Here is a 19,985-nt window from a genome sequence, read left to right as displayed (position 1 = left end):
CAGACAGACCAGGGACATACTCCCGGCAATCAGAACCTGAAAGAATCGGTGTGACCGTGGGCGAATCAACCCACTAACGGAGCAGGGAGACCCTTGCTATACCTGTCCAGCCGATACAGTGTCTGTGTCATCAAAGGGCAACTTCACTGCTCCTTCAGTTCTATGAAATAGGAATTTTTTTTATTGTAGTTAAAGGTGGGTAAGGACAAATTCCAGTGGTATGTGTGAGGATATAAAAAACATACAAATCAAGGATTAGAACTAAGAGCCCTGTAGTCTGCATTCTCTCATCATCACAAAGAGAGGTCGGCATAGCGGGGACATAACCACAGGTCCCTGTCCCCCTGGGGAGGGATCCTGACTCTCTGCAGTCTTAAGAGGCAATCATGATAAGCTTAGGATTCGGAGTCTAAATAGAAAGGATTTAAGCACTGAACAACCTGAGTATAAATCCCAACACAGCTGAAGGCTGTCGGGACAGTGCCACTGCCATGACCCGGCCGCTGGTGAGGAGTGGGCGGCCAGGGCTGCTGGGAGGGGGTCCCTGTTACTGGGGGTGCAGGTACAGCTGATCCTTCTGGGGGATGGGAACCTCTATATCTAAGTCCCTGAACAACTTTCCATATCCCGTCCAGTATGTACTTTGTCATTTAGCTTTCAACTGCAGGGTCAAGAAGCACCATATTCAAACCTGACTTGGTGAAATAACTATCACCCAAAGATGCTGGACATGGAACAGGATAGACAAACCAGAGAGGTTGTGCCCCTTTAGAGAACCTGTAAGCCCTTGCTGTTGTTCTTGGTGTTGGATGGGGGCGTCGTTTGCCATGTGACTGGAACATTTCTAGAACTGGGAGAGTGAAATGAAGGCAGGCAGTGGGGGTCAGGATCTGAGGTATGCTGGGCAGTCAAGGCGTGACAAGATGTGGCCAGTGACAGCTCTTGTTCTGGCTGTCCCCTAGGGTCCCGATGGGGGTTTTACCTCCATCCTCCCCCTCCTGCCTACAGACTCACGAGGCCTCGTTAGTCCTTTTCCTCCTTCCTGTAGATAGTGAGTTATTCAGAGGCTGACGTGCAGCCTAAGCAGCTCCAATCAGAATCATTGTAAACTGGAATTAACTATAAAATGTATCTTGTTATACCCCTACTCAGAACTTTATAGTGACTTCCAGCTAGATTAAATGCAAACTCCTGACCGTGGCCAGTGACAGCTGCAGGATCTGACCCCCACTTCCATTTCCTCCTCTGTCCCTCAGTGTGTGCTGTCCTTCAGCCCCTCAGCACACACCAGCCCTACCAGGTTTCTCTTATATGTCAAACTATTTCAATTCTCTTCTTTGGGGCTCGTTGTTTGATTTTTGTTGATTTTTTCCCTTTGGTAACTTTTTAAAACTTACAGAAAAGTTATAAAAATAGTAAAACGAATCCCTGTACACCAATTATCTAAATGCATTGATTGCCACATTTTGCCCCATTTGTTTTTTATTCTCTCTCTACACTTTATACGTATGTGCCTTTTACTTAAACCACTTGAGCAAGACATTATGTGTCTTTACTCCTGAATACTTGCATGTTTCTGCCCTAAGAATAAGGACATTCTCTTTGAGAACCAGAATGCAATTAATCAAAATCAAGACATTTAACATTAATACAACACTATTATGTATTCCACTCTCCATATTCAAATTTTATCAGTTGTCTCAGTGATAGTCTTTAGGGCAACTTGTTTTCCATTCCATTATCTCAATGCTTCATTGTCTCTCCTTATTATCCTTTTATCTGGGGAGGTTCTCAGACTTTCTTATCTTTCTTACTCAGGTATCCATCCCAAATATGGGCAGTATCTTTAATTGCTATCAAATATAGTCATGAATATTTCTGACATCATGTGACTTCAGACTCCCAGAACTTAAATAAGTCTTTCTGAAGACTGATCTTCACAGGAATTGTTATGCAACCTGAAAGACTGATCATAATAGCAAGGTCTCAGGTCCCCTCTCCCTGGAATGCCCTCCAGGAAGCATATCATTTGCACTCTTGTCAACGCCTGGCTCGTGCTCTTTCTTAACGCTGGACTGGAATTATACTTCATTCCAAGGACCCCTGGACACAGCTGGCTCTGCTGTCGATAATTAGGTGCCTGTGGAATCACGTCAGGGCTGCTGAGCCACCTCTCACTCTAGCCTTGAACGGCGGCGGTTCTCCATTTGACTGTACATTAGAATCACCTGAGCTGCTTTTAAAACTGCTGGTGCCCCATGCCAATTACATAAGACTTTCTGGAGAGGTTCAGGTAGAGTTACCACTTTCTCCTCTCCTTATATGCATGGATATAGATTTTGATTAATTCTGTTTATCACAGCCCAAACCAGGTTCTGCATCTGAACATGACTGAATACAGGAATAAGTAAAAGGACTTACAACATTAACAGGTGTCTTCTGAATCGATCTCACCCCTTTTGCAGGGTGCCTCAATGTGTAGCTTCTGGTCTGCCTCCTGGTGGCAGAGAAAAGATCTCTTGTATGAAAGACATTAGAATAAGACGGCTTCCTATACACTTTGTAATTTTTCACCATTCATTTCTCTTTCCAAAAAGTTCACAGGTTTTTTTACATTTATTCATTCAACTAATATTAATAACTGGTGAATAGAATCAACCAAATTTTGCTTGCTGGTTTCTATCTTTGAGGTCACATTTAGAGAAGTCTACCATTCTCAGGTTATATAATTATTCATTCATTTTTTCCGGTAATTTTATTAAGTTTCAATTTTTAATAGCTAAAACGTTGGTCTATCTGGAAATTAGATGATGCATGGAATGGGGTAAGAATCTAAATTTATTTCTTTTAAATGTTGGGTCAATTGTTACCCAAAAAAGTGTTTGTCAAATTCATTTTTTCCTCACTGATGGCACCCTTGACGTGTTCCTAATCTTAAGGGAAAGGCTCTCAGCTTTTCCCCATTGAGGATGATATTCGCTGTGGGTTTTTCATAGATGGATTTTATGAGCTTGAGGAATGTTCCCTCTATCCCTATACTCTGGAGAGTTTTAATCAGGAAAGGATGTTGTATTTTGTCAAATGCTTTTTCTGCATCAATTGAGAGGACCATATGGTTCTTCTCCCTCCTCTTATTAATGTGTTCTATCACATTGATTGATTTGTGAATGTTGAACCACCCTTGCATCCCGGGGATAAATCCCACTTGGTCGTGGTGGATGATCCTTTTAATGTATTGTTGGATCCTATTAGCTAGGATTTTGTTGAGGATTTTGGAATCCATATTCATCAGGGATATTGGTCTGAAATTTTCCTTTTCGATGGGGTCTTTGCCTGGTTTGGGGATTAAGGTAATGCTGGCCTCATATAACGAGTTTGGAAGTTTTCCTTCTGTTTCTATTTTTTGAAAAAGCTTCAGTAGAATAGGTATTATTTCTTCTTTGAATGTTTGGTAGAATTCCCCAGGGAATCCATCAGGCCCTGGACTCTTGTTTTTTGGGAGGTTTTTGATCACTGCTTCAATCTCGTTACTGCTTATTGGCCTATTCAGGTTGTCAATTTCTTCCTGTTTCAGTCTTGGCAGCTTATAGGTTTCCAGGAAGGCCTCCATTTCATCCAGATTGCTCAGTTCATTGGCATATAGTTGCTGATAATAATTTCTAATAATTGTTTCTATTTCCTTGGTGTTAGTCGTGATCTCTCCCCTTTCATTCATAATTTTATTAATTTGGGTCCTTTCTCTCTTCTTTTGGATAAGTCTGGCCAGTGGTTTATCAATCTTATTAATTCTTTCAAAGAACCAACTTCTAGTTTCGTTGATCTGATCTACTGTGTTTCTGGTTTCTAATTCATAGATTTCTGCTCTAATTTTAATTATTTCTCTTCTAATGCATGGCTTAGGCGTCGTTTGTTGCTTTTTCTCTAGTTCTTTAAGGTGTAGAGTTAGTTGGTGAATTCGGGATTTTTCTGTTTTTTTGAGTGAGGCTTGGATGGCTATGTATTTCCCCCTTAGGACCGCCTTTGCAGTATCCCATAGGTTTTGGACCGATGTGTTTTCGTTCTCATTGATTTCCGTGAATTGTTTAAGTTCTTCTTTGATTTCTTGGTTGACCCAAACATTCTTGAGCAGAGTGGTCTTTAGCTTCCAAGTGTTTGAATTTCTGCCAAATTTTTTCTTGTGATTGAGTTCCAGTTTTAAAGCATTGTGGTCTGAGAATATGCAGGGAATAATCTCAATCTTTTGGTATCGGTTGAGACCTGATTTGTGACCCAGTATGTGGTCTATTCTGGAGAAAGTTCCATGTGCGCTCGAGAAGAATGAGTATTCTGTTGTTTTAGGGTGGAATGTTCTGTAAATATCTATGAGGTCCATCTGGTCCAATGTATCATTCAAAGCTCTTGTTTCCTTGTTGATTTTCTGCTTAGATGATCTGTCCATTGCTGAGAGTGGAGTATTGAGGTCTCCTACAATTAACGTATTGTTATCAATATGACTCTTTATTTTGGTTAACAGTTGGCTTATGTAGATGGCTGCTCCCATGTTGAGGGCATAGATATTTACAATTGTTAGATCTTCTTGTTGGATAGACTCTTTAAGAATGATATAGTGTCCTTCTGTGTCTCTTATTACAGACTTTGGTTTAAAATCTAATTTGTCTGATATAAGAATTGCTACCCCAGCTTTCTTTTGAGGTCCGCTGGCATGGAAGATGGCTCTCCATCCCTTCACTTTCAGTCTGGATGTATCTTTAGGTTCAAAATGAGACTCTTGTAGACAACATATGGATGGGTCCTGTCTTTTTATCCAATCTGCAACCCTGTGCCGTTTTATGGGAGCGTTTAGGCCATTCACGTTGAGAGTGATTATTGAAAGATATGTGTTAATTGTCATCATGTTGCCTGTGAAGACGTTGTTTTTATAGATTGTCCCTGTAAATTTCTGTTGTAGATCACTCTTGGGGTCTTTCTCCTTTTATAGAACCCCCTTAATATTTCTTGCAGGGCCGGCTTAGTGGTCATATATTCTTTCAACTTCTGCTGGTCGTGGAAGCTCTGCATCTCTCCATCCATTCTAAATGAAAGCCTTGCCGGATAAAGTATTCTTGGCTGCATGTTCTACTCATTTAGTACTCCTCTCATTTAGTACTCTGAATATGTCTTGCCAGGCCTTTCTAGCTTGCCAGGTCTCTGTGGCTAGGTCTGACGTTATTCTGATGTTCCTCCCTCTGTACATAAGGAATCTCTTCCCCCTAACTGCCCTTAAGATGGTTTCCTTGGTTCTAAGATTTGCAAGTTTTACTATTACATGCCAGGGTGTTGGCCTGTTTTCCTTGATCTTAGGAGGGGTCCTCTCTGCCTCTAGGACACGAATGTTTGTTTCATTCCCCAGATTAGGGAAGTTCTCAGCTACGATTTGCTCAAATACATCTTCTAGCCCTCTCTCTCTCTCCACTCCCTCCGGGATTCCAATTATTCTGACATTGGAACGCCTCATGGTGTCACTTATTTCTCTGATTCTATTTTCATGGATTCTGAGTTGTTTTTCCCTGGCCTCCTCTTTTCCCTTTTTATCTATTATATTGTCTTCCAGATCGCTTATTCTCTCTTCTGTCTCAGTTACCCTAGCTGTTAGATTATCTAGATTGGATTGGATCTCTTTGATAGCATTTTTAAGTTCTGCCAATTCACCTTTCATTTCTGCCCTTAGAGACTCTATGTTGCCATTAATTGATTTCTCCATTCTAGCCATTGTCTTCACAATTGCTAGCCTGAATTCCATCTCGGACATCTTGGTTATGTCTGCATCCATTTGTAAATCTGCAGCATAAGTCATAATCTCTGAGTCTTTTCTGTTTTGGGGGCTCCTCCTCCTACTCATTCTGTTGATGGGTGTTTGAGGGAATGTATAGAGTCCAAATTATTGACCAGAACCCAAGCAAGATGCACCTGTTTTCTTGGGACCTTAGGGTTGCTGGCCTCTTGTTTTCCCAGCCTGTCTTCTGCGGGAGGGGCCTGCCGAGCTGTTACTCAGGCAACCCTGTTTGGGCGGAGTTGCCCTGCGCCCCTGTGGTGGGGGATGGGCTCAGTGGGAATCAGTCTTTGGGGCTTTTGTTCCCTGGCGCCTTTCCCTGGTGGCTTTCCGCGTCTCTTCCGCGAGTCTGAGCAGAAGAGACCGTTTCCAACCCTATGCCTCAGAGCAGAGAGACCTCAGTCTGTTCTTCAGTGAGCTCTCCAGGCCACACCGTCTCCGTTTCTGTCCGTGCTGCTATAAGCTGCAGCGTCCTGGGTTGTGTGCCCCTCCTCAGTGCCCCCAGTCCTGCCTCCAGGTCGGGGCACGTCTCTGTCCTTTGTGCTTCTAAAACCACCAGCCGCTCCCAATTCACGCACACGCGACTCTGCCACTTGGGGTTTCCACCCCCGGGGGTTACAGTTCACCGGCATGACCCCGGCACACCGAGTTTCCGGCTCGGAGGCTGCAGTTTGCGAGCGCGCGCGCGACCGTCACTCCGGTTTCTGTCCGGGGGGGGGGGGGGGGGGGCTGCAGTTTGCGTGCGCGCGACCCCGCCAGTCTGGTTTTCCACCCCGGGGGCTGCCCTAAAGTCCTTTCCCGACGCTACCAGTCTGCGAGTCTGTGCCCGTCCGCAGCGCGCGAGGCTGTCACTCACCGGCGGTGTAGGATCCCCACGTCCAGGCACCCTCCCGCCGCCGTTTATCCTCCGATATCTGCCCGCAGGATCATGGCTCTCCGATTTGCACCTCAAAACCAACTGCCTGCGATATTCTGTTTGTAGAGATCCAGATCTTCTTACATCTCAGGCTGGTTTCATGGGTGCTCAGAGTGGTCTGGTAGTTATCCAGCTCAATTCCGGGGACCAGTTGAAATAGGGTCCCCTACTCCTCCGCCATCTTTCCCCTCCTCCTCCTCTTTTTTTTTTTTTTTTTTTTAAGATTTTTATTTTATTTGAGAGAGAGTGAGAGCACGAGCTAGGGGGAGAATCAGACTCCCCGCTGAGCAGGGAGCCTGACATGGGACTAGATCCCAGGACCCTGGGATCATGACCTGAGCTAAAGGCAGATGAGCCACCCAGGTGCCCTCCTTTCTTTCTTTATTCTTAGCTCTTCTTTAATACTTAATTATTGAAATTCACTTTTGAGCCAACATGGAAAGCTGGAGTTTCAATGGAAATTGTATCCTATTTGTAGATTAATTTGAAAATTTACTTCTTTACAATATTATGACTTTGCACCCCAGAACATCCGCTTAATCAAGGCTTCTTTTATGTTCCTCCCCACATTTTGTAGTTTTCTATAGGAAAGACTTGAGGCTTTTTGTCAGATTCATTTCTAAGTATTTTCTAATTTGATTTCTGGAAAAAAGAAAAGAGTAAAGACCTCAGTTGCCCTGTCTTAATTTCTACATATGATCTTATGCTCTTCAGCCACAAATTCTCCTACACAATGGTTTTTAAGGATTCTAAACCCCGAGGTGGAAAAAAAGACTACTGTACACCAAAATACTAAATACTTGGCTTAGTGAAGTGGTGTTATGATTTTTTTCCTTCAGTAGTTACTGAATCTTTTTTATCTTATCTTCATATTGTAAAATGTATTTAAAATGTAAATGAGGAACCTGATAAAAACCAAAAACTCCCACTCTTTCCATCCATAACTTTCATATATTTTATTTAGCTGTGGGCATTTACATTCTCTAAGACATTTTTTGTTAGTCATTCCAACTAGATTATAAAAGCCTCGAATTTTTTTTCCAATACCTTTTATTTTTATCTTTCATGTCACCAAGAATTATGGAAGTAGTAAGTGCCTAACAAATCCTTCCTCAGTGAGTTCATCTGATCAGTTAAATAAGGCAAAAGATGGCAGAGAGGGAAGAACTACAAAATCTGATGTGGCATTTCAACATTATTTATGTGTTACCTTGTTTTATTTATTTTTAATTTTTTAAGAGATTTTATTTATTTGAGAGAGAGAGATAGCAAGAGAGAGCCGAGCAGGAGGAGGTAGGGCCAGGGAGAGAAGCAGGCTCCCCACTAATCCAGGGACCCTGGGATCATGACCTTGTTTTTTTAAATGTGGTTCTTGTGTGTATGTCCAGATCTCCAACTAGACTGTAAGCATCTGATGAATAGGAACTGTCTCTCATATTCCCTACTTTTATGTTCTAGTTACACAGTTGGGGCACATCAGAGCCAATTTAGTGAATGTTACTAAATCCTAACTTGACTCAAAATAAAATCTTATATGCTAAAGAACCAAATCAGCTACAAAAAAAAATGTCAAATACAGAACAGATAATATATTTACATTCTTAAGCATGCATTTTTACAGCCTTTATCCCATTTTATAGATGGCTGAAAAGGTCCCAATCCTCTTCAGGAAGGGATTTTAGCAAAGTAAGCATTGGGGTGGGGCGGGTGGAGGGGTGACTGGTAGTGGTCCTCATGTTTATTACATTGTAGAGTGCCAGAAAGTAGTAAGAGTACTTATAATATATATATATATATATATATATTATATATATATATATACATATATATATATATGAATGGTGTCGGCAATAAATTTAAGAAAATTTAGATACAAATTTATGTAGATGGATCATTTCTTGGTTCTTGTTCTGAGGCTGGAAGTGGTGACCACTGAGCAACAACCAACTGTTAAATAATCAGCACCTACCACTTACTGACGTAACTCTTCCACTAAAGTAGTTTTGCTTTAATGAAAAAATTTAATGTGTTGAGATATAGATTCAATTTTCTGTGTACTTTCCCCCATTCTCATGAATAATCAAGTTAGCTATATTTAACCTAGAACTATTGGGATGCCTGGGTGGCTCAGCTAGTTAAGTGTCTGCCTTTGGCTCAGGTCATGATCCCAGCGTTTTGGGATCAAGTCCTGCATCTGGCTCTTTGCTCAACAGGGAGACTGCTTCTCCCTCTGCCTGCCACTCCCCCTGCTTGTGTTCCCTCTCTAGCTGTCTCTGTCTCTCTCTCTCTGACAAATAAAATCTTAAAAAAAAAAAAAAAAAAAGCAGAGTCATTATTCTGAAACACCACAAGATGGTGATGTTGCTCCATTTAAAATGTCTTTAAAAAAAAAAATCACACACACACACACACACATACACACACTCTTTCTGAACTTTCTCCAGAGGGCTTGTGTTTTCTTTGTCAAAAACCTAAGATTTCAAGATCATCAGTGTTTCCAAATAAAAGAATCATGTAGAATCAAAACCATCTATGTAATAAAAAAATATGAGTGATTTCTACCTTAAAATGTGACTAAGTGGAGTGTGAATCATATCTTTGTCTCTATTGGCTGTATGCATTTGTCTTTTGTATGGAGCTTCAAGGTGTGTGTGTGTGTTGTGTGTGTGTGTGTGTGTGTTTTATCTTCCAGATGTTTATTATCTTCCCTCTGTTCCTCTGTTGCGCTATATCCATGCTTCCCCTGTGGTGATTCTGTGTGTCACTGTAATTATCTCTCCCATTAACTTGTGTCTAATACATGACTGAAACCTCAGTGTCAAATAAATGTGTGTGTGCATTCGTTTTGTGAACAGGTCGGTATGCCATCTTTTCTATTTCTATTCTTCATCTCTTCTGTTTTTTTCATTACAAAATATTAATACAGCAGTGGAATCTGGGTAGTCCATAACTATGATCAAAAAATATTTTTTTCTTTACCCTTTTCTTTATCTTTATCTTTCTTTATCCTTTCTCCTTCTATTTTTTCCATAATATTCACTAAATAATTTGGTTTTTTTTAAATTAGTTATTATCGAACTGAATTAGGAATAGGAAATTATTTTACATGTTTTATATGTTCCCGTGTGTGTGTGGGAGGGGGGTGTTCATGGATTTTTCTTTTTTTGTATTCCTCTGGAGGCCCTGTACTTGATATAAGAAGGGTCCCCCTATTCAATTGATTTATGTGGTTTATGGACATTGACTTAAATAAAAAAGAAAAAATCACATCTTGATCCACTATATCAGTCAGAAATTACCGTCTGTAGAGTGAATTTAAATCGGTTTTCTCTAAAATGTTTCTACAAGAGGCTTGGCTGCCTACTGATTGAATGTTTATATTTTAATCTAACATGGAGCTACATTGCCTAATTCCACTATCACATTCATGAAATAATGAAATGTTTTCTCTTTAAAAAGTAACTGTGTCCTTCTCACCACTCCTTTTCGACATCATACTGTAAGTCTCACGAATACAATAAAACAAGAAGGAAGTAAAGCATATGGTTTGGGTAGGAAGAAATAATACTGGCTTTGCTCACAAGTGACATGATTACTTATGCACAAAATCTGAAAGAATTGACCAAAAAATACTGGAACTAACTAATAAATGATTCTAGAAGGTTGCAGGATACAAGCTTAATATACAAAAACCAATTTCTTTCCTATATACCAGCAATGAATAACTCAAATTTGAAATTAGAAACACAACACCATTTACATTAGAACCAACCCCCAAAATTAAATATTTAGGTATAAGCCTAGCAAAACAGGTACAAAATCTATATGAGGAAAACTGTAAAAATCAGATGACAAAAATCAAAAAAGGTTTAAATAAATGGAAGGATATTCAATATTCAAGGATAGGAAGGTTCAATATCATCAAGATGTCAGTTGTCCCCAACTTGATCTATAGATTCAATGAAATCTCAATCAATATCCCAGCAGGTTATTTTGTGGATACTGACAAACTGATTCTACAGTTTATATGAGAGGCTAAAGAATCAAAATAGCCAGCACAATACTGAAGTTGAAGAACAATAAGAGAATTAACACCATATGGCTTACTATAAAGGTATAGTCATCAAAACAGTGTGGTATTAGTAAAAGATAGACAAATAGATAAATGAAATAAAATAGTGAATCCAGAAGTAGACCTGCAAAAACACAGTCAACTGATCTTAGACAAAGGAGCAAAGACAATTAAATACACACAGGATACTCTTCAACAAATAGCGCTGGATCTACTGGACGTACACATGCAAAAAATAAATCTAGACATGGGCTTCACACCCTATGCAAAAATTAACTCAAAATCTTTTATAGACCTAAATGTAAAATACAAAACTATAAAACTTCTAGAAGATAATATAGTAGGAAATCTAGGTGCCTTTGGGTTCGGTGAAGGCTTTTTTAGATACAACCCCAAAAGTATGATCCATGAAAGCAAGCATTGGTCATTTAGACTTCATTAAAATTACAAAGTTCTGCTCTGAAAAAGAAATAAATGAAAAACCATAGCAAATGTTTACAAAACACAAATCTGATAAAAGACTTGTATACAAAATATACCAAGAACTCTTAAAACCCAACAATAAGAAAACAAATAGCCCAACTAAAAAGTGAGGAAATACCTAAACATACATCTCACCAAGTAAAATATATAGATGACAAATAAGCATATGAAAAGATGCTCAACATCAAATATCATTAGGGAATTGCAAATTTAAAAAATGAGACTACTGCATACCTATTAGAATGGCTAAATCCAAAACACTGAGGGTGTAGAGCAACAGGAACTCTCATTCATGACTGGTGGAATGCAAAATGGTATAGCCACTTTGGAAAACAGTCTGACAGTTTCTTACAAAGCTAACCACAGTCTTACCATATGATTCAGCAGTTGTACTCCTAGATATTTACCTAAATGAATTGAAATGTTATGTCCACACAAAAACCTGTGTACAAATGTTAACAGCAGCTTTATTCATAATTGCCCAATATTGGAAGGAATCAAGATGTCCTTTAATAGGGGAATGTATAAACTGTGGTATATCCTTACAATGGAATACTATTCAGTCATAAGAAGAATGGAATAAGATGCAGCGATCAAAAGGAATGAAATCTTGCCATTTACAACGATGTGGATGGAACTGGAGGGTATTATGCTGAGTCAATCAGAGAAAGACATGTATCATATGACCTCACTGACATGAGGAATTCTTAATCTCAGGAAACAAACTGAGGGTTGCTGGAGGGGGGGTGGGGTGGGAGGGGATGGGGTGAATGGGTGATAGACATTGGGGAGAGTATGTGCTATGGTGAGCGCTGTGAATCGTATAAGACTGTTGAATCACAGACCTGTACCTCTGAAACAAATAATGCATTATATGTTAAAAAAAAAAAAAAAAGATAGCAGGAGGGGAAGAATGAAGGGGGGGAGATCGGAGGGGGAGATGAACCATGAGAGATGATGGACTCTGAAAAACAAACTGAGGGTTTTAGAGGGGAGTGGGGTGGGGGGATGGGTTAGCCTGGTGATGGGTATTAAAGAGGGCACTTTCTGCATGGAGCAGTGGGTGTTATGCACAAACAACGAATCATGGAATGCTACATCAAAAACTAATGATGTAATGCATGGTGATTAACATAACATAATAAAAATATATATATAATCAAAAAAGAAGAAGAAGAAATGAGCTATCAGGGTGCCTGGGTGGCTCAGATGTTTAAGTGTCTGCCTTTGGCCTAGGTCATGATCTCCAGGTCCTGGGATCAAGTTCCACATCGAGCTCCCAGCTCAGTGTGGAGTCTGCTTCTCCCTCTCTTTCTGCCTCTCCCCCTGCTTGTGCTCTGTCTCTCTCTTTCAAATGAATAAATAAAATCTTAAAAAAAAAAAAGAAGAAGAAGAAATGAGCTATCAAGCCATGGAAAGACATGGAGTAACGTTACATGCATATTGCCAAGTAAATAAGCCAGTGTGTAAATGCTACAGTGTATGATTTCAACCATATGACATTCTTTTTTTTTGTTTAAAGATTTTATTTATTTATTTGACAGAGAGAGACACAGCGAGAGAGGGAACACAAGCAGGGGGAGTGGGAGAGGGAGAAGCAGGCTTCCCGCGGAGCAGGGAGCCCGATGCGGGGCTCGATCCCAGGACCCTGGGATCATGACCTGAGCCGAAGGCAGACGCTTAATGACTGAGCCACCCAGGCACCCCCATGTGACATTCTTGAAAAAGCTAAACGATAGAGAGTAAAAAGATTGGTGGTTGCCAAGGGTTCACAGACAGAAAGGAAAAGAGGGAGTGATTAAGAAATGGAACACCAGGGGCGCCTGGGGGGGGGTGGCTCAGTCGGTTGCATGTCAGACCCTTGATTTTGGCTCAGGTCGTGATCTCAGGGTCGTGAGATCGAGCCCCATGGGCAAGCCCCACTTTGAGACCCCAGCCAGGCTCCATGCTCAGTGGGGAGTCTGCTTGAGATTCTTTCCTGCTGCCCCCCCCAAAATAAATAAATCTTTAGAAAAAGAGAGAGAGAGATGGAATATCAATTTTGGGGGTAGTGAAATAATTCTGTATGACACCATAATGGTAGATACATGGTGTTATGCATTTGTCAAAACACTTAGAACTGTACAACACAAAGAGTGAACCCTAATAAGCTATGGACCTTGGTTGATAATAATGTATCATTATCGGTTCACTGTTTATAACAGATGTGCCACACTAAAGGGAGATGTTAATAATTGCATAAACTGCAAGGAGGGGGTGCAGCAGAGAAAAAGGTTTTTGAGAACTCTCTGTACATTCTGCATACTTTTTCTATAAACCTAAAACTGCTCTAAAAATAAGATCTATTAATTAAAATTAAAAATAAGCATGAAGGGGGGGCGCCTGGGTGGCTCAGTTGGTTAAGCGACTGCCTTCGGCTCAGGTCGTGATCCTGGAGTCCCGGGATTGAGTCCCGCATCGGGCTCTCTGCTCGGCGGAGAGTCTGCTTCTCCCTCTGACCCTCCTCCCTCTCATGCTCTCTGTCTCTCTCTCTCTCTCTCTCAAATAAATAAATAAAATCTTTAAAAAAAAAAAAAAAATAAAAAAAAAAAAAAAAAATAAGCATGAAGGGGAAAAGAATCACATTTTTTAAGTTCAATCTGTCCAAAGTATATGATAATATATGAAACTATGCCATACCTCTTAGGGGAAAAAAAAAGCATTCAAAAAATTATTTTGGTATTAAGATTAAAGATTAAGACCAACTTCCAGGTAAGCCACGTGTAAGGTTTAAGGGCAAGTGTTTTCGTTCCAGTGATTTCACAGAAATGAGAGAATGATGTGTATGATTTGAAATATTCAAATCCTTGAAGGTTTCTGCACTAGCATTTAAATAAGCACTAACAGGGCGCCTGGGTGGCTCAGTTGGTTAAACGACTGCCTTCGGCTCAGGTCATGATCCTGGAGTCCCGGGATCGAGTCCCGCATTGGGCTCCCTGCTCAGCAGGGAGTCTGCTTCTCCCTCTGACCCTCCCCCCCCCATGCTCTCTCTCTCTATCTCATTCTCTCTCTCAAATAAATAAAATATTTTTAAAATAATCATAATAAATAAATAAGCACTAACATGTTGGCATAGTTTCAGTGGCTTTCAAGTTCCCGTTGGATATCAGAAATGCAGGGGTGATCTTTGCCTGAGCTCCTTCCATTATTACAATGGCCTTCGGGACCTTCTCTCCTACAGCTTTGGTTCCCAGGCCACTGTACAGCCTTCCCAGCTTAACCACAAGGAGGCCACGTTGAGGGGGTACAGAGGATAATGCTTATGGTAGGGTTTAATGATTTCCTGTCCATATCACAGGGCTCCTCCCCAGTCCTGCATGCACAAGCAGACACCCGTGGCCTGGTACATCACATGCAACATGTACACATTGCCGTCCTCAAACACGGAGCTCCTCTTCTCCTGGCTTCAGATCTTCAGCAGCTCGCTAAGGGATTTGTGGTGCTTGGCCCTCGGAACTCCTCGATGACACTGTGTACACATCTGACCATGTCATGGATAGTTTCTGCCTTCTGGGGAATCGCTGAGCTTCTGGATTTCCACCTTGGCCTTATCCTTGTCTTTGGTGGTATACTCCTGGCAGCGCAGGTAAAGAAGAATCTCTTAACCGGTCATTCCTGTCTTCTGTTGGGTACAGGAGGTCAATGTAGCTGGTAAAAAGCTCCTCCCCTGGGCTGATATCCTGTACACTCTTACTTCTGCTAGGGTCCCCTTGTAAGACACAATGACATTGGGGCAACAACTATGACTCATTAGCGCAACCTCAGGAAATATTGCTGATCCCAAACAAGAAAGCTCGTCATCTTCCGTTGTGAAGCCATTACAGCTACCCTGTGCAAAGAGGACCGACAAGCTGTCACTGTCAGGGATTGGAGGGGCTTGGAGCAAAAGGGAGGAAGAGCAGTAATGTCACTCGGAATCAAGTCCTCTTCTCATTGTCTGATTTACCCAGATTGATGCCAACTCCTTTGCAGCTAACAGTGTCTCTGAAAGAGTTTTCTCTGGGTGGATTTTCTGGTTGGCCAGAATCCTTGCAGTTAGACTTACAGTCTCTGAGAGATGCCAGTTTTCCCCAAAAACAACATTCCAGCTTGTGCCTGAGCCAATCTTCTGACGCTCCACATTGCAGTAAAATGCCTGCTTGCATGTTCTACATCTGGACAATCCTTTTTCCTGGTGAAGCAGTACTCTCAAAGGTTGCCCTTCTCCTTGACCATGAGCACAAAGGCATATGTCTGACAGGAGAAAAGCAGTCCCTCATGTGGAAGCTCACCCTCCCTGTGGCTTGCCTGGGCAGCAGAAGGCTCCAGGCCGCCATCACCCGCAGCCTTCATTCGGGCAGTGGGGTGGGACAGCAGGGCGGGCGCTGAGGGGCACCTGGCACCTCCCTGCAGGCAGGGAGCCGCAGCTTCCCACCAGAGCTGTTATTGGAGACGTGTCACCCAGAGCTGCAGGGGGGTGGGTGGTGCATGGAGGGCCAGCTGTAGTACTTTTTAATGGCTATTCAGAGTAGTTGTGTGAAATCAACTGGAGTGCTATCATCACATTGTTAGTTTCAAAGGAAACTGCATAAAGTGCATACGTCTAGATGGTTTAGTCATCTAATAATATACTTACTACATTTTAAGATATTTTAACAAGACCTTTTCATTAACTGTGGGGTCCAAGATTCTATTGTGGGATGTGGAAAACGCTAGTGAACATGATCTTAATATTGAAAATATAGTTATGACCCTGAATTCCTTGACAAGGACTATCCCAATTAGCCTTATGCATATCCTTTTTAAATCTTTGTCAAATAAATGATGGAATGAATGAGTGAATTTATATGTGGGTTGTAAAACAACTCATGGCTTAGTCCTTTCTATTGATTTCTGGTTTTCATACTACATAAATGAAGTATGTGATATTCCTTATTCCTCCCCTTGTTTCCAATAAGCAAGAGAATCATAAGCCTCAACTACAAATTCTCTAATGCACCTTGACTAAAAATTTTAATAGGAGTCAGAAGATGTACATCTCAGCATTTGAATTAGAAATTCCAATGGAAATCTATTATCACAGATGTTTTAAGAATATGAGTCTCACAAAAAACCATTACATGTTGTTAATTAGATAAAAGAGAGGTTTGGTAACTATTTACATGAGTTATCATAAAATACTAATCAATGCTTATTTGTGCCACCACAATTTGAGATTGACCTCTAGATCTGTTTCTTAAAAATGGCAACAAAAAAAAAATGCTGAATGTTTGATTATAAATCCAAATATTGCTTTGTAAAACTGGGCTTAAAAATATATTTTAGGGAATTACATTTGTTAGAAAACTTATTGTAGAAAACTGTTATACATATTAATTGCAATCTATGTTGACATAAGGCGTTAATTTTATCTTAGTAATAATTAGCTTATTATGATCTCACTGAGATAGCTCAAATTAAAGATTATGTAGATTTCCTTAAAATTAGAGAAATAGCGGGTGCCTGGGTGGCTCAGTTGGTTAAGCGACTGCCTTCGGCTCAGGTCATGATCCTGGAGTCCCGGGATCGAGTCCCGCATCGGGCTCCCTGCTCGGCAGGGAGTCTGCTTCTCCCTCTGACCCTCCCCCCTCTCATGTGCTCTCTCTCATTCTCTCTCAAATAAATAAATAAAATCTTTAAAAAAAAATTAGAGAAATAGCTAAATGTCATCCCTAGTTGTAAAAATTAACTTTACAGATAAAAAGAAAATGTTTACAGTTTAAAATACAATTCAAAACCCCGATTTACCTAAATTGTTGGATATACTGATCTAGATGGAACAAAGGAAAATGGCCTTACTTGGAAATGTATAGTTGAGATCTATAAAATTTCAGACTAGTGATAGAAACCATATCTGTGACAAGACTATTCAGGGATTATGTGGCACAGGAGAAGAGCAGGGTAGAGGAGCTACACAGAATGCTAAGATATACCTTCAATTTCAATAGGAAGAGGAAGAGGAGTCTATGAAGGAAAGTCAGAAAGAGAGCCAGGTTAGTGTTGTAAACATTTATGAACTTCCACTATAAATTCCTCCATGTTACTATATCCACTTTCCTTTTCTCATATATTAAAATTGCCAAACAATAACAAATGAGAATTAAGTGGGCCAGGCATACAGATTCTCTTATCTACAAAGGTTATATGGTACATAGTTTATAACTCCAAATAGAAAATAAGCACAATACACAGCTTTTTTGTATCATCTCTTACTACCTGCTTAACCTTAGGTAAGTTAGTAAGCCTCTCTATGCCTGTTTCCTCTTCAGTAAAAGAGATACTATGACATATAGTTCCTGCATGATATCACAATATTGTTGTGAAGAATAAATTGTATCCATGTAAATCATTTGGAAGGGTGGTTTGCACATGGTAAATGATACCATTATTGTTACTGTAGCATAGTTAGTAATTTTAAATAGCCAAGAGAGGAAAAGTCAATCTGTTGTCCTAAGTGCCAGAAACAACCACAAATCCCTGTGAAATTCAATAAAAAAGGTTATTGAAAGAGAAGCCTATTATCTGTCTTGTTAAGTTTGTTGTCTAATTCTTTCTGGATTCCCCTTAATTTTTTTTAGATTCTATAAGTGGGTATATTTTGATGGCAAAATGTGGTTCTTTGAAACTAGAGACGTCAAAGAAAAGACATATTCCAAAACTCATTATACTTATTGCAAAAGCTAGATACCTAAGGGTTAAAGACGGTGTCTGTTATGTAGTAAGCACTGAGTAAATATTCACTGAATGTGTAAATGAAAGCTTCTGAAAGTATATTTATTCCTGTTTGGTAATTTGATCAGTGCTCTCCCTACAACCCTTCAATGTGAGTGAATCATGGAACCTCAGGATTGAAAAGGGCATCTCATCCCACAATCAGTATAGTGACCAAACCATTTCGCTAACAGCTTAGTGATCTGGCAGTCAATCAAAATTTTAGCTCTCCTAATGATAGAAAACTCTATACTTCTGGGGAAATTCATTATATCTGGAGACAATTCTAACACCAAGTTAAGTCTTTTATTGAGCTACAAACTACTTCCTTGTTGTTAGTTGATCCACAGGGAAATAAAATAATTTGTTGTAACCATGGACTAAGAGCAATACATAGCTGTCTCTTGCTAAATTCCTAGAACTTAGAGCAATTCCTGGCATATGTAAGTTTTCTGTAAATAGTCACTATTATGTTGTTAATGTACACTTCATTAATTACTGGTTGATATTAAACTATTCATAGCCTTTTCTACATTGGCTCCCACAAACCACATTCTTCTCCATCCTACACATTTTGTGTTGAACAGATGTGGACAAAAGTCCACAGTCATCTTTAATAAATTTTATTTCATTAGATGATAGAATTTATCAGTCATTCATGCTTGGATTTTTTTCCGTTAGTTCATTTTTTAAAATGCCATTAAATGCTATTAATAATCTGACAAACAGAAAATAAATGTCATGAATGTCTACTTTTATTTTGAAGCTTTTGTGTATCATGCTTTTAAAAATGCTATGTAACTTTGTATATTGTTATGACCTAACAAGAAATATGTTGAATCCTTGAAAATTAATTTTGTTTTTAGAATTCCTGCAGGGCTTTCTGTCAACCCAAATCAGGTTTAACCTAATTATATCCTAATTAGGCTAAATTCATATATTCCAGCTTTTTAAGCAAGAATGATGACAGTAGCTTGATTAGAAGGCAACTCTGTCAAGGTAGAGAGTATATGATTGATGTTAATGCATCTATCTGTAAAAATTTTAAAAGAACTTATTAAAGACCAGGCATCTTTGCAATTCAAGAAAACATCCATTACATTGGGAGAGATTTTATGAAAACTCAGTTAAAATAAAACTCCTATATTGGATATTTTAATACTTTTAGAATATAATCATTATTGAACATTTTTCTTTAACTACTTTTATTTGTATTTGATTTCTGTTTTAAAGCCATCAAATCATCTCTAGGTAATATAAAATATGTATTATACATAAATATCTTAACTGTGTGTCAACAAGAGTATTTGTACCATGTATTTATATAAATCAATGAATAAATATTATATACTACATGCATTTCTAAATGATAACCTCAAAATAATTCTAGTTTTTAAAACCAATTTGAATGCTACTCATCAAAAATCATCAGTCTTGCTGAGCATCTCTCTTCATCATCTCTCATTGATAACGAAGCAGTATAGCAACCTAAAATACGAGTCATTTTTCTAACATACAAAATACCTAAGAATTTAATTCCAAGTTCATGATTACACAAATCTGCAAGAAGAAATTAGGGGATGATTATTTAATTTTTTGGTTATGAAGGAGATAAGTATTCATAGGTAGATAAATACTTGAGATGAATTAATAAATGAACAAATGAATACATGATAAAGAGTTAGTCCCCATATCATACAATAATAAAAGAAAGCAGTGTAGTGCATTGAAAAAGAAATGCCAGAGCCTGATTGTATACATTGCCTCAACACACTGTGAATACCTAAAGTTGCAAATCTTTACCTCTATTATCCCTCCCTTCAACCACAAACTCCTACTGTTTCAATTATCATACTCTCCCACTCTTCTCTTCATCTTTGATGCCTCCGGTCCTTTAATCCTTCCTATTAATAATATAAAAACTAGTATTCGTTCAC

At 39.5% G+C, this 19,985-nt stretch overlaps 1 pseudogene; it reads right to left on the bottom strand.

The window, feature by feature from the left end:
- Positions 1 to 14,397: 14,397 nt before the first annotated feature.
- LOC110571008 lies at positions 14,398 to 15,651 on the bottom strand (annotated as a pseudogene).
- Between the last annotated feature and the right edge of the window lie 4,334 nt (positions 15,652 to 19,985).

Source organism: Neomonachus schauinslandi, chromosome 11 (genome assembly GCF_002201575.2).
Source record: "Neomonachus schauinslandi chromosome 11, ASM220157v2, whole genome shotgun sequence".
Lineage (NCBI taxonomy): Eukaryota > Metazoa > Chordata > Mammalia > Carnivora > Phocidae > Neomonachus > Neomonachus schauinslandi.
This window is presented reverse-complemented; position numbering and strand designations above follow the sequence as displayed.